The 11109-nt window shown below is 49.7% G+C and overlaps 1 pseudogene; it reads left to right on the top strand.

Moving 5' to 3' along the window:
- Nucleotides 1-626: 626 nt before the first annotated feature.
- Nucleotides 627-11109, top strand: part of LOC119318176 — a 91841-nt pseudogene continuing 81358 nt past the window's right edge.

Here is an 11109-nt window from a genome sequence, read left to right as displayed (position 1 = left end):
TCTTCATAGTCTAGGAGTCCGGCTGAAGGTATAGTCTGGCTATCCGGACACCCCCTAATCCAGGACTCCCTCAGTAGCCCCTGAACCAGGCTTCAATGACGACGAGTCCGGCGCGCAGATTGTCTTCGGCATTGCAAGGCGGGTTCCTCCTCCATGTACTTCATAGAAGATTTTGAACACAAGGATAGTGTCCGGCTCTGCAAAATAAGTTTCCACATATTGCCATAGAGAGAATAATATTTACACAAATCTAATCTGCTGACGTATTCCGTAGAGTGACATCACACCACGGCCAAGCCTTTATTCGAATTGTTTTATTGTCCCACCTCAGCGCGTTTAGCGAGGCGGTTTCCTTGGCACGTCTTGTCGAAGCAGAGATCGTGTCCCCTTATTTCGGGATTCTCATCAATACGGGTGTGGGTAACCCAACCGGCCATTGATTACGGCGCTTGGTAGACAAGCGATTTTTACCAGGCTGGTGGGGACGTGTAGTTTTCGTCCGCCCATATAAGGGGATAAGAATCCACCTTTTTCATCCACGCCTTCTTCCTCCTTTGCTCATCCATTTCCGCGCACTCGAGCTCCAGCGCCCAAGTCCGCGCTCCCCACCTCAACCTTCTCCAGCCATGTCCGGAGTGGGAGGCAAGTGGATGGTCTCCTCCGTCACAGAGGGACACGTCAAAAAACTGAGGAAGGCCGGATACTTGTCCAATGACATCGCGCACCGGCTTCCCAAAGAGGGGCAGCTCGTCCCCACCCCCGGGCCCCATGAGAGGGTGGTGTTCCTCCCCCATTTCCTCTGCGGACTGGGCTTCCCTCTCCACCCATTTGTCCAGGGGCTCATGTTCTACTACGGCCTAGATTTCCACGATCTGGCCCCGAACCTCGTCCTCAACATCTCGATGTTTATCGTCGTGTGTGAGGCTTTCCTCTGCATCCGCCCACATTTCGGCCTATGGCTCAAGACTTTCAATGTCAAGCCAAAGGTGGTGCACGGCAACTAGGTAGAGTGCGGAGGCGCCATGGTGGGCAAGATGCCCAACGTCCTATGGCTCGAGGGCTCCTTGATGGAGACCCTGAAGGGGTGGCAATCGGGGTAGTTCTACATCACCGAGCCGCGTGACCTTGAATGGGTCGCAGCCCCCGAGTTCCGATCTGGATCCCCTACGCAGCTTACCTCCTGGAATGAGACGAGCCTGTCATGGGGTGAAAAAGGAGAGGTGACTGGACTGCAAACATGCATCCAAAACCTGGTGAGCAAGAAGCTCAAACTTGTCAATGTAGTCCAAGTCATGTTCGTCCGTCGGATCCTCCCGTGCCAACAACGGGCCTTCAGCTTGTGGGACTTCGACCCGGCGCAGCACTGAACTCTAAGCAGGCTCTTCTACACAACGTACGAAGATGCCTGGAAGGTGCTATTCAAGGGCGCCGAGGCTCCCGCATCCGCTACCGAGGATCGCGGATTCAGCGCGCAGCGTCAAGCCGGCGCGGTAAGCTGTTTACCTTTTACAGGATATTTGTCTTTCATAGTTTAACTCTATGTGGGATCTAAACTCCCGTGCCTTTGACAGGAATGGTTGAAGAAGGCCGAATAGATTATCTGTCCGGCCCCTCTGCCCGAAGGCCCAGCGGACGGCCGCTTGGCGAAGCTGCTGGTTCCGGCACCCTATGTGGTGCTGGAGAAGAAGGCCAAGAAGAAGGCCATGGGTACTCGAAAGAGTGCCCGACGCCTGGTGGTGTCGGATTCATCATCCGACGACTCTGAGATGCACTCCTCCCGTGAAGACAAGGAGGAGGAAGAAGAGACCTCTCCCCCTCCAGCGGGGGGAGGGAAGAAAAGGAAGGCCACCCCAACTGGGGAGGCCGAAGGGTCCGAGAAGGGGAAGACCCTTCCTTCGGACTACCCCACCAACGCCAACGACGGCGAAGAGGAGTGGCCGCTCAGGGCCAAGCCCCTGGCGAGATCGTAAGTATCCGGATACCAGAGTGATTCATAGTATTCCTTCATTGCACAACTTTTCCTTACGTCGAACATGAATCTGCAGTCCGCCCGAGGCCGGGCTCGACGAGTCGTCGAGCAGCTCCCTGGATTCGTCGGATGTGAATTCACTTCCGCCCGCTACCTCCCCCCGCCCTACGGATGACGCCGAAGTGTTGTCCCAGGAGGTTCCGAGCCAGGAGGAGGTGGTCCTGGAGGCGCCGTAAGGCAACCTCCCGGACTCCAGGCGCCAAGGAGATAGAACCCCTAAGGGCTCTAAGTCCGGCCCTAGGCCGGACACCACTCCGGAACCTTTAAAGGTTCCGGAGTCCGGCAGGCGACCTCCTTCCAAGAGGAGCAAGCCTACTGAGCCGGTGGCCCCCGTCCAACCGGAGGCGCCGGACAATCTGCTAGAGGTGCTTAACGGTGCCTCCATCGACGAGGAGCACCGTACTGTGATGAGTACGGTGATCCAGAAGGTTCAGTCCGCCAAGAGCGGACTGACTGAAGCCTGTGCCAGCCTTCTAACAGGCTTTGAGGTAAGTAAAGGATATGTAAAAATGTTACCGCATAGACAATAGCCCCTGATGCTCTGTTTGGCGTTTGGAAAGAAAAGCTGAATAGAGGATCTAATAACATTCGCAGGAGTCTAACAAAAGTAAGTCAATGTGCATATGCAGGCTTCGCTGCCGGCGTCTTCCGCACTCACTGCGGAGGTGGACGCGCTGAAGCAGAACCTCGAGCAGTCCAAGCAAGAGCTCGGGCTTGCCAAGAAGCAGCTCGAGGATAAGGAAGGTAAGAAGTACCTTATTTAAATATATAAAAGGTGCAATTGCAAAAAGTGACAGGATTAACGTGGCTATGGTAGGGGCCACAACGGAGGTGGCGACCCTTAAGCAAGCGCTGTCCGAGGCCGAGAAGAGGGCGGCCACGGAGCGCACCGAGCAGGAGAAGTATGAGGCGCAGGTTGGCGAGGTGCGGCAAGAGCTCCAGGCCCTCATGAAAAAACATGAGAGTTTGGGGCTTGACTCGAAGACGCGAGAGTCCGAGCTCGCGGCGGCCATTGAGAATGCCAAGTCTGCCAAGGCCGAAGCCTAGAAGGCCCTCGAGGAGGTTGAGGTGATGAAAAAGATAGCGGCGGGTAAGGCTTTCTTTATGCAAAGCAAGCATGTGAAAGTGAATTACTTGTTATTTACCCGAATCCGGAGCTCTCCAGGAGCATTCACAGATTTGCCCCGCAGTGTGTCCGATGCCGCCACATTCTACCGAGCCGAGGAGGGCAGCTCGACGAAGAAGGTGTTCTGGTCTCAGTATGCTGAGGCCGGACACCCTGTGCCCTTGAGCGACCAGCTGAAGCAACTGGTCGAGCTCCACAAGGTGGCTGAACAGGCCATGAAGGGCCTCATAGTTCGGTTGTGGCCTGGAGAGGCTCTGCCTGGGAGCTACTTCGGGCTGGTGCGGCGGCTGGTGGAGGCCTGTCCAAGGCTCGAAGTCATCAAGCGCTCCGTCTGCATCGAAGGTGCCCGTAGGGCCCTTGCCCGCGCTAAGGTGCAATGGGGCAAGTTAGATGCTGAGAAGCTTGTGAAGGACGGGCCACCGCCGGGCAAAGAGCATCACAAGCCCGAGATGTATTATGAGGGCATTCTGAAGGGTGCCCACCTTATGGCGGAGGAATGTTCCAGGGATGTAATTTTTGAGTAAACTCGCTCGTTTTGTCCTGTGCGCTGAAAACTTGTTCATGTGCGCTAAGCAATGCTTTTTGAATTTAAAATATTACCTTCTGTGCGGCCGTTTATCAAATTTGAGAGATGGCAAGTCGTCGGCTTCTGCCCCCATGCCACGAGTGCTGGGGTGTTCGGGATAAACTTGAGCGCTCTTTTTCCCATTCATGGGTCCTTCGAGGGAGGCACTCAACACAACGAACAAGGCAATCAGACTATAATGCTTGAACACTCTCACTTAGCAATAGAATTCTATAATTTTAAATTTTGGCGAAGCCCCTAGTGTTCGGAAGACCGAGTTCGGGGCGCTATCCACGCCTAGGTCGGAAAAAGCCGACTCCTCGCTCTAAGCAGCATAAGTCTTTAGGGACTCAAAAACCTCTCAAACAGCGACCAGCTCTCACCTCATCATGACAGTCAGTTTTAGCTTTCTCTACTGAGGTGCTTAGCCCAGCTCAACTGGGGCACAATTGCAGTAGTTCTCCTAGTGCTACCTTAGCCGATATAATGGAACGTAATGCACCAAAACATAGGAGCACGGCAAACCCAACTATTGACCCAAGACATGATTCGGAGCCGATGCATATAATGCTATAAGTTCGGGGTGCCGCACTTGTGAAAATGTTCGGACTTCTCACACCATATTGTGGGGTACTTAAGCCCCTAGCTTATTGGCCGTACCAAAGTGTACGGGTGCAACATGTCATTAATGAACATATATTTGTAAAAAAGAGTAATGCAATACTAGACAAAAGCTATGCATTGTTTATTTGAAAAAACTGCGATTAAAGCAGAACGATACAAATAGTGCGATAAGCAAAAGGTGGGACTATTTAACATGTCCTTTCCAGGGGCGGGTTGCGGAATGGTATGCGAAACAGGTATACTGCTCATTATAGAGACCACCTGAGAGTTCCATAGTGCGGCGTGGCTTTCTGCTTCCCTGGTTCTTGCATCGTTTTGCGGCAATTGTACTGTCGGTTAGGCCTTCCGAAGAATGGAGTCCTGAAAGTAAGATAAAAGTAAGAAATCGGCAGCCCCTAGTGCGGTTTAAGCCGTGTTTCGGGCATGCCGTGATGGTGCCCCTCCCCCTGTGCCCATGGTATTTCCAGAGCGTAGTTATGTACGCGCAGCACTGGTTTCGCAATGTCGTGAGGGCTGGGGTTGGGGCCGCATTGCTACACCTGCTCGGAACGTGCCAGGCGGTCTTGTTGTAGGTTACTCCGGGCGCGCTTGACGGTGTCCAGTCGTTTAATGGCCAGACTGGAGAATTGCCTTGAGAGGCTGCTTTGTACTTCCGCTGCGAGAGCCGCCGTATGCTCCTCCGTTCGGAGAGAGCGTTCCGTGTTTCCATTGACCGTAATGACTCCTCGAGGGCCTGGCATCTTGAGCTTGAGGTATGCATAATGCGGTACCGCATTGAACCTGGCAAATGTGATTCGCCCGAGCAGTGCGTGATAGCCACTACGGAACCTGACTATGTCAAAGATTAACTCCTCGCTTCGGAATTTGTCCGGAGATCCGAAGACCACTTCAAGTGTGACTGAGCCTATATAGTTGGCCTCTACACCTGGTATGACGCCTTTAAAGGTCGTTTTAGTGGGTTTAATCCTCGAGGGATCGATGCCCATTTTCCATGCTGTATCATGATAAAGCAGGTTCAGGATGCTGCCGCAGTCCATAAGGACTCTAGTGAGGTGAAATCCATCAACAATTGGGTCTAGAACCAATGCGGCGAATCCGCCATGACGGATGCTAGTGGGGTGGTCCCTTCGATCAAAAGTGATCGGGCAGGAGGACCATTGGTTGAACTTCGGGGCGAGTGGCTCCATCGCGTATACGTCCCTTAACGCACGCTTCCACTCCCTCTTGGGGATGTGGGTTGCGTATATCATGTTCACCATCCGCACTTGTGGGGGGAATCCCTTCTGTCCACTACTGTTCGACGGCCGGGGCTCCTCCTCGTCGTCGCTATGTAGCCCCTGGTCTCTGTTTTTGGCATTTAATTTGCCGGCCTGCTTGAACACCCATCAATCCCTGTTGGTGTGATTGGCTGGCTTTTCGGGGGTGCCATGTATCTGGCACGAGCAGTCGAGTATTCGGTCCAAACTGGACAGGCCCTGACTATTTCTCTTGAATGGCTTTTTCCGCTGACCGGGTTTAGAGCCTCTGAATCCGGCATTAACTGCCGTATCCTCAGCATTGTCGCCGTTAATGCGGCGCTTGTGCTTGTTGCGACGCGACCTGGCACTGTTGTCCTTGGTATCCGAATTACCAGGGCTCTTGGTTATGTTATTGCTACGAGCCAGCCAGCTATCTTCTCCCGCGCAAAAACGGGTCATGAGTGTCGTGAGGGCTGCCATAGATTTCGTCTTTTCCTGTCCAAGGTGATGGGCAAGCCACTCGTCACGGATATTATGCTTGAAGGCCACTAGGGCCTCTGCATCCGGACAGTCGACGGTTTGATTTTTCTTGGTTAGAAACCATGTCAAGAATTGCCTGGCTGATTCCTCTGGCTGCTGAATTATGTGGCTTAGGTCATCGGCTTCTGGTGGTCGCACATAAGTGCCTTGGAAATTGTCGAGGAATGCGGCTTCCAGGTCCTCCCAACAACCAATTGATTCTGCTGGCAAGCTGTTAAGCCAATGCCGAGCTGGTCCTTTAAGCTTGAGTGGGAGGTATTTGATGGCGTGTAGGTCATCACCGCGGGCCATGTGGATATGGAGGAGATAGTCCTCGACCCATACCGCAGGATCTGTTGTGCCATCGTATGATTCGATGTTCACGGGTTTGAAACCCTCGGGGATTTGATGATCCATTAATTCATCTGTGAAGCATAGTGGGTTTGCGGCACCTCTATATTGGGCTATATCACGACGTAGCTCGAACGAGCTTTGTCTACTGTGTTCGGCCCTGCCGGATTTACTATATCCGGTGTGACGATTACCGTCTCGTGTCGTGGGGAGCCCACGCGATCCGTAGATCGACCTTGTTTGCTTTGCCTTGTCCTCCAATATATATCGCAGGTCTGGCGCATTTCCCCATGCCTTGGTATTTTTAAAGCGGCGCTGGGGTGCAGCTTGAGTGGAGGGCTGAGAGGCCTCTCTGTTGAGGCCACGAGGTGGCCGGTCGGCCGCATCATGCGCTGGTGATGCAGGTGCTTCCTCCTCTAATCGGGGTAGCAACCTGCGCTTTGGGTAGCTCTTGGAGGGGCGTTCGAGTTCATACTCTTCGGCCGCAAGGACTTCCGTCCATTTATCGGCAAGCAAGTCTTGATCAGCTCTAAGTTGCAGCTATTTTTTCTTGAGGCTGCTCGTCGTGGCCATAAGCCTGCGTTTGAAGCGCTCTTGTTCGATGGGATCCTCAGGCACGACAAATTCTTCATCGTCGAGGCTTGCCTCGTCTTCGGAGGGAGGCATGTAATTATCGTCCTCGACCTCTCTATCTGCCGCTCTCTCATGAGGGCTGGCTTCTCCATCCTCCTGTGCTGAATTTTGCTGGAGGAGGTTTCCTTCGGCACTGTCCGGAGTGTTATTATCTACCGTGCCGGAATCACCGTTTTTGCTTTGGCGGGATTTAGAGCGGCGCCGCTGACACCGGCGCTTAGGCTATTTCTTGGAGGGGTCATCCTCCGCTGTTCCATCGCCATCGCCTTATTTTGGGGTGTCCACCATGTATATGTCATATGACGAGGTGGCTTTCCAGTGTCCTATAGGCGCTGGTTCCTAATCGTCTCCTGCATCAGCGTCCATACCGTCAATGTCTTCGGAGTCGTAGTCGAGCATGTCGGTTAAATCATCGACAATGGCTACAAAGTGGGTGGTGGGTGGGCTTTGAATTTCTTCATCATCCCCATCCCAACCTTGCTGACCGTAGTCCGACCAGGGCTCTCCTGATAAAGAGAGAGACTTTAGTGAATTTAGAATATCGCCGAAAGGCGAGTGCTGAAAGATGTTCGCATTGGTGAACTCCATAATCGGTGCCCAATCGGATTCGATCGGCAGGGGCACGGGGGGGCTTGGAGTCCGGAGAGGAGTCCGACACCTTGGAGTCACGGGCTTCACAGGGGACTAAGCTGGTGTTTGGCTCGATCGCCATAGAGATTGCAGCCTCCGAGGCGGCGTCCAACCACCCGTCCTCGATCGGCGCAATTGGCTCCGAACTAAGGGTTGGAGCTGATGTGGGTGCGGCCTCCAGGGCACTGTTCAGCGGCAGAGCTAAATCATGCCCTTCGTGACAGTGTGGCACGCTCGGCTGTGGCTCGAATCCGTCGAAGATCAAGTCCCCGCGGATGTCAGCCGTGTAGTTCAGACTTCCAAATCTGACCTGATGGCCAGGGGCGTAGCTTTCAATCTGCTCCAGATGGCCAAGCGAATCGGCCCGCAGTGCAAAGCCGCCGAATACGAAGATTTGTCCGGGGAGAAAAGTCTCACCCTGGACCGCATCGCTGTTGATGATCGGAGGAGCCATCGGCACTAAAAGTGACGACACAAAGGAACTCTCAATGAAAGCACCAATGTCGGTGTCAAAACCGGCGGATCTCGGGTAGGGGGTCCCGAACTGTGTGTCTAGGCGGATGGTAAGAGGAGACAAGGGACACGATGTTTTTACCCAGGTTCGGGCCCTCTTGATGGAGGTAAAACCCTACTCCCGCTTGATTAATATTGATGATATGGGTAGTACAAGAGTAGATCTACCACGAGATCAAGGAGGCTGAACCCTAGAAGCTAGCCTATGGTATCATTGTTATTCGTCCTACGGACTAAAACCTTCCGGTTTATATAGACACCGGAGAGGGCTAGGGTTACATAGAGTCGGTTACAATGGTAGGAGATCTACATATCCGTATCGCCAAGCTTGCCTTCCACACCAAGGAAAGTCCCTTCCGGACACGGGACGAAGTCTTCAATCTTGTATCTTCATAGTCTAGGAGTCCGGCTGAAGGTATAGTCCAGCTATCCGGACACCCCCTAATCCAGGACTCCCTCACTATGTCTATTACTTATTGCAATGATCATGATTGGGGTGATTCTTCTTATGATCTTGAAAATTTATTTAAGCCCAATGATGAATATGAGATTGATAATAGTGTTTGCAATAATATTGAAAGTGGGTTTGGAAGAGTGTCAACTTTACATCCCACATATTTGGAGAATGTTCAATCTTATGAATTATTTCATAAAGTGGGTTTGGAGAGCTCATGACTTTAGTTAATGTTAATACCACTATTTCGGAAGAGTGTCAACTTTGCATGCATGTGGATCACGAAGAGAATATGTTATGTGATAGCTATATTGTTGAATTTTTTGATGATTCTACATGTAATTATTATGAGAGAGGAAAATATGGTTAGAAATTTTTATCTTACTAAATTACCTCTCGTCATGTTGAGATTGCTATCGTCACTTTCTTCTTCCTTGCATATGCTAGTTTTTGCTTGCCTTGCAAATTTGTTTACTTATAAGATGCCTAAGAATTGGAAGTATGTTATACTTAGATGTGTTTGTCACGTGTTTTATGATGCTCTCTTTGCACCTCAATTCTTGTCTTTCATGTGAGCATCATTAAGATTATCAATGCCTAGCTAAAAGGCTTTAAAGAAAAGCGCTTGTTGGGAGATAACCTGTAGCGACCCGACCCGAATGGGTCAAGTCTCTGTGCTTAAGTGTCATCCCTGGATCGGTATGCTGACACACACAGTACTCGAGGATTTATAACAGAGGTAAATCACATGTATAAAGTAACGTAAATACTATTACCTCAATCCAAATAGCGGAAGTAACAAGGTTATGGATTCCCATCAACACCAACGACAAAGTTGAGTGTAGAAATCGTAACCCTAACGTATCACTTACTCGTCATAAGAAAATCTTGCAACATGAGACGTTGCAGCCACAAAGGGTCAGTACATTGAATGTACTGGCAAATTCACACTATGGAGCAATGCTGAAATATGGCTATCACTACATGCATATTTGGCTGGTGGAAAAGATCTATGATTACAGTTTTGCGTAAAGACAATTTTTCCCTACTGCAAAGGAATAAATTTTTATTTAACAATCATGGTGGTTGTTAAACATTGAGAATGGTTGACAGCATTCTCAATCCCAATTAAGTATCATCATTAAGACCCAACAAATTATTTAAGTAACGTGATGAGATTAACAGGATAATCCAAGAACTAGATACTCAAGATGTCCATAACCGGGGACACGGCTAATTATGATTAGTTTATACACTCTACAGAGGTTTGCGCACTTTTCCCCACAAGACTCGATCTCCTCCGTTGGATTTCTCGCACTACATGGTGTTTGAGAAACGGATGACCCACACACGGTATTTTAGAAGCATTTGCACCTTAGGATGGGTACACTACAAGAAATATGTTAATACGTGACAGTTTTGATCCATCATGGATTAGTGGAAAACTGTCATGGGTGCCTGTCCATGACAGATTTGAAATCCGTCATGTATATCGCGTCATAATTTGACAGCACACCTTACATGATGACTCTTGTCCGTCATACATCTGCCCCAGGCCCGGCCAGGCCCAATCAATTGTGATGGAACAATCCGTCATGGACTAACACATGTAAGATTTTTTATTCACCAATTTGAATGACGTGTCTACCTACGTGGATAGTATTTTCCATCACAAAATTCATCGTGGCTGAGCACATTAACCCATTTCTTTCAGCCCAATTTTTAGTATAATGCATTACACAAAGCCTAATGGCAATTTTGGTCCAAGAGAAAATATTTGTTAAGTACAACATTACACAGTTCAGCTCTATGTATCTACATAATAGCAGTTTGTAAATTCCTCTACAAAATGATAACTTGCAATTTTTATTGACAAAATATATCACACATCATAAGTACACTTCATTTTACATCAACAGATCATACAAATTATCGAGGCTGTTATTTAGGTTCTTGCTGTCGGCCCTCCTGATGTTTGATTGTGATGAGCAACACCAAGTAGCACACTGCCCAATCTTACCTGCATATTCAAAAGAACCTTAGATGATTGTATATATATGAACAAATAGTAGAAATAATATTATTACAACAAATATAAAAATGATTTCCATGTCCAAAATTCTTAAATCTTATAGTGCCTACAAATGAGAATAGCAATGTATCTACTATAAAATAAGAGTAAACATGAGGTTTCTTAAAAAATTATCAAAAGCAAAGTGTGTCAAATGAGAAACTAATACACACGTCACATAACTAAGTACTATATCATTGACGTTGTCATTCAGGTTCTTGTCGGACCTCTTGAAGGCAGCTATCATTTTGTCGTCATACCTAGAATATTTCACTAACAAACATATGCATGACGTGAAGCCTCTGATCATCAAACCGGGCACCGTAAATTTCAAAGGTTCGTATGTCAACAAGTTT

This window comes from Triticum dicoccoides, chromosome 6A (assembly GCF_002162155.2).
Source record: "Triticum dicoccoides isolate Atlit2015 ecotype Zavitan chromosome 6A, WEW_v2.0, whole genome shotgun sequence".
In the NCBI taxonomy this organism is placed as follows: Eukaryota; Viridiplantae; Streptophyta; class Magnoliopsida; order Poales; family Poaceae; genus Triticum; species Triticum dicoccoides.
The sequence above is the reverse complement of the archived record's forward strand: the minus strand, read 5'-3'. Positions and strand labels throughout refer to the sequence as shown.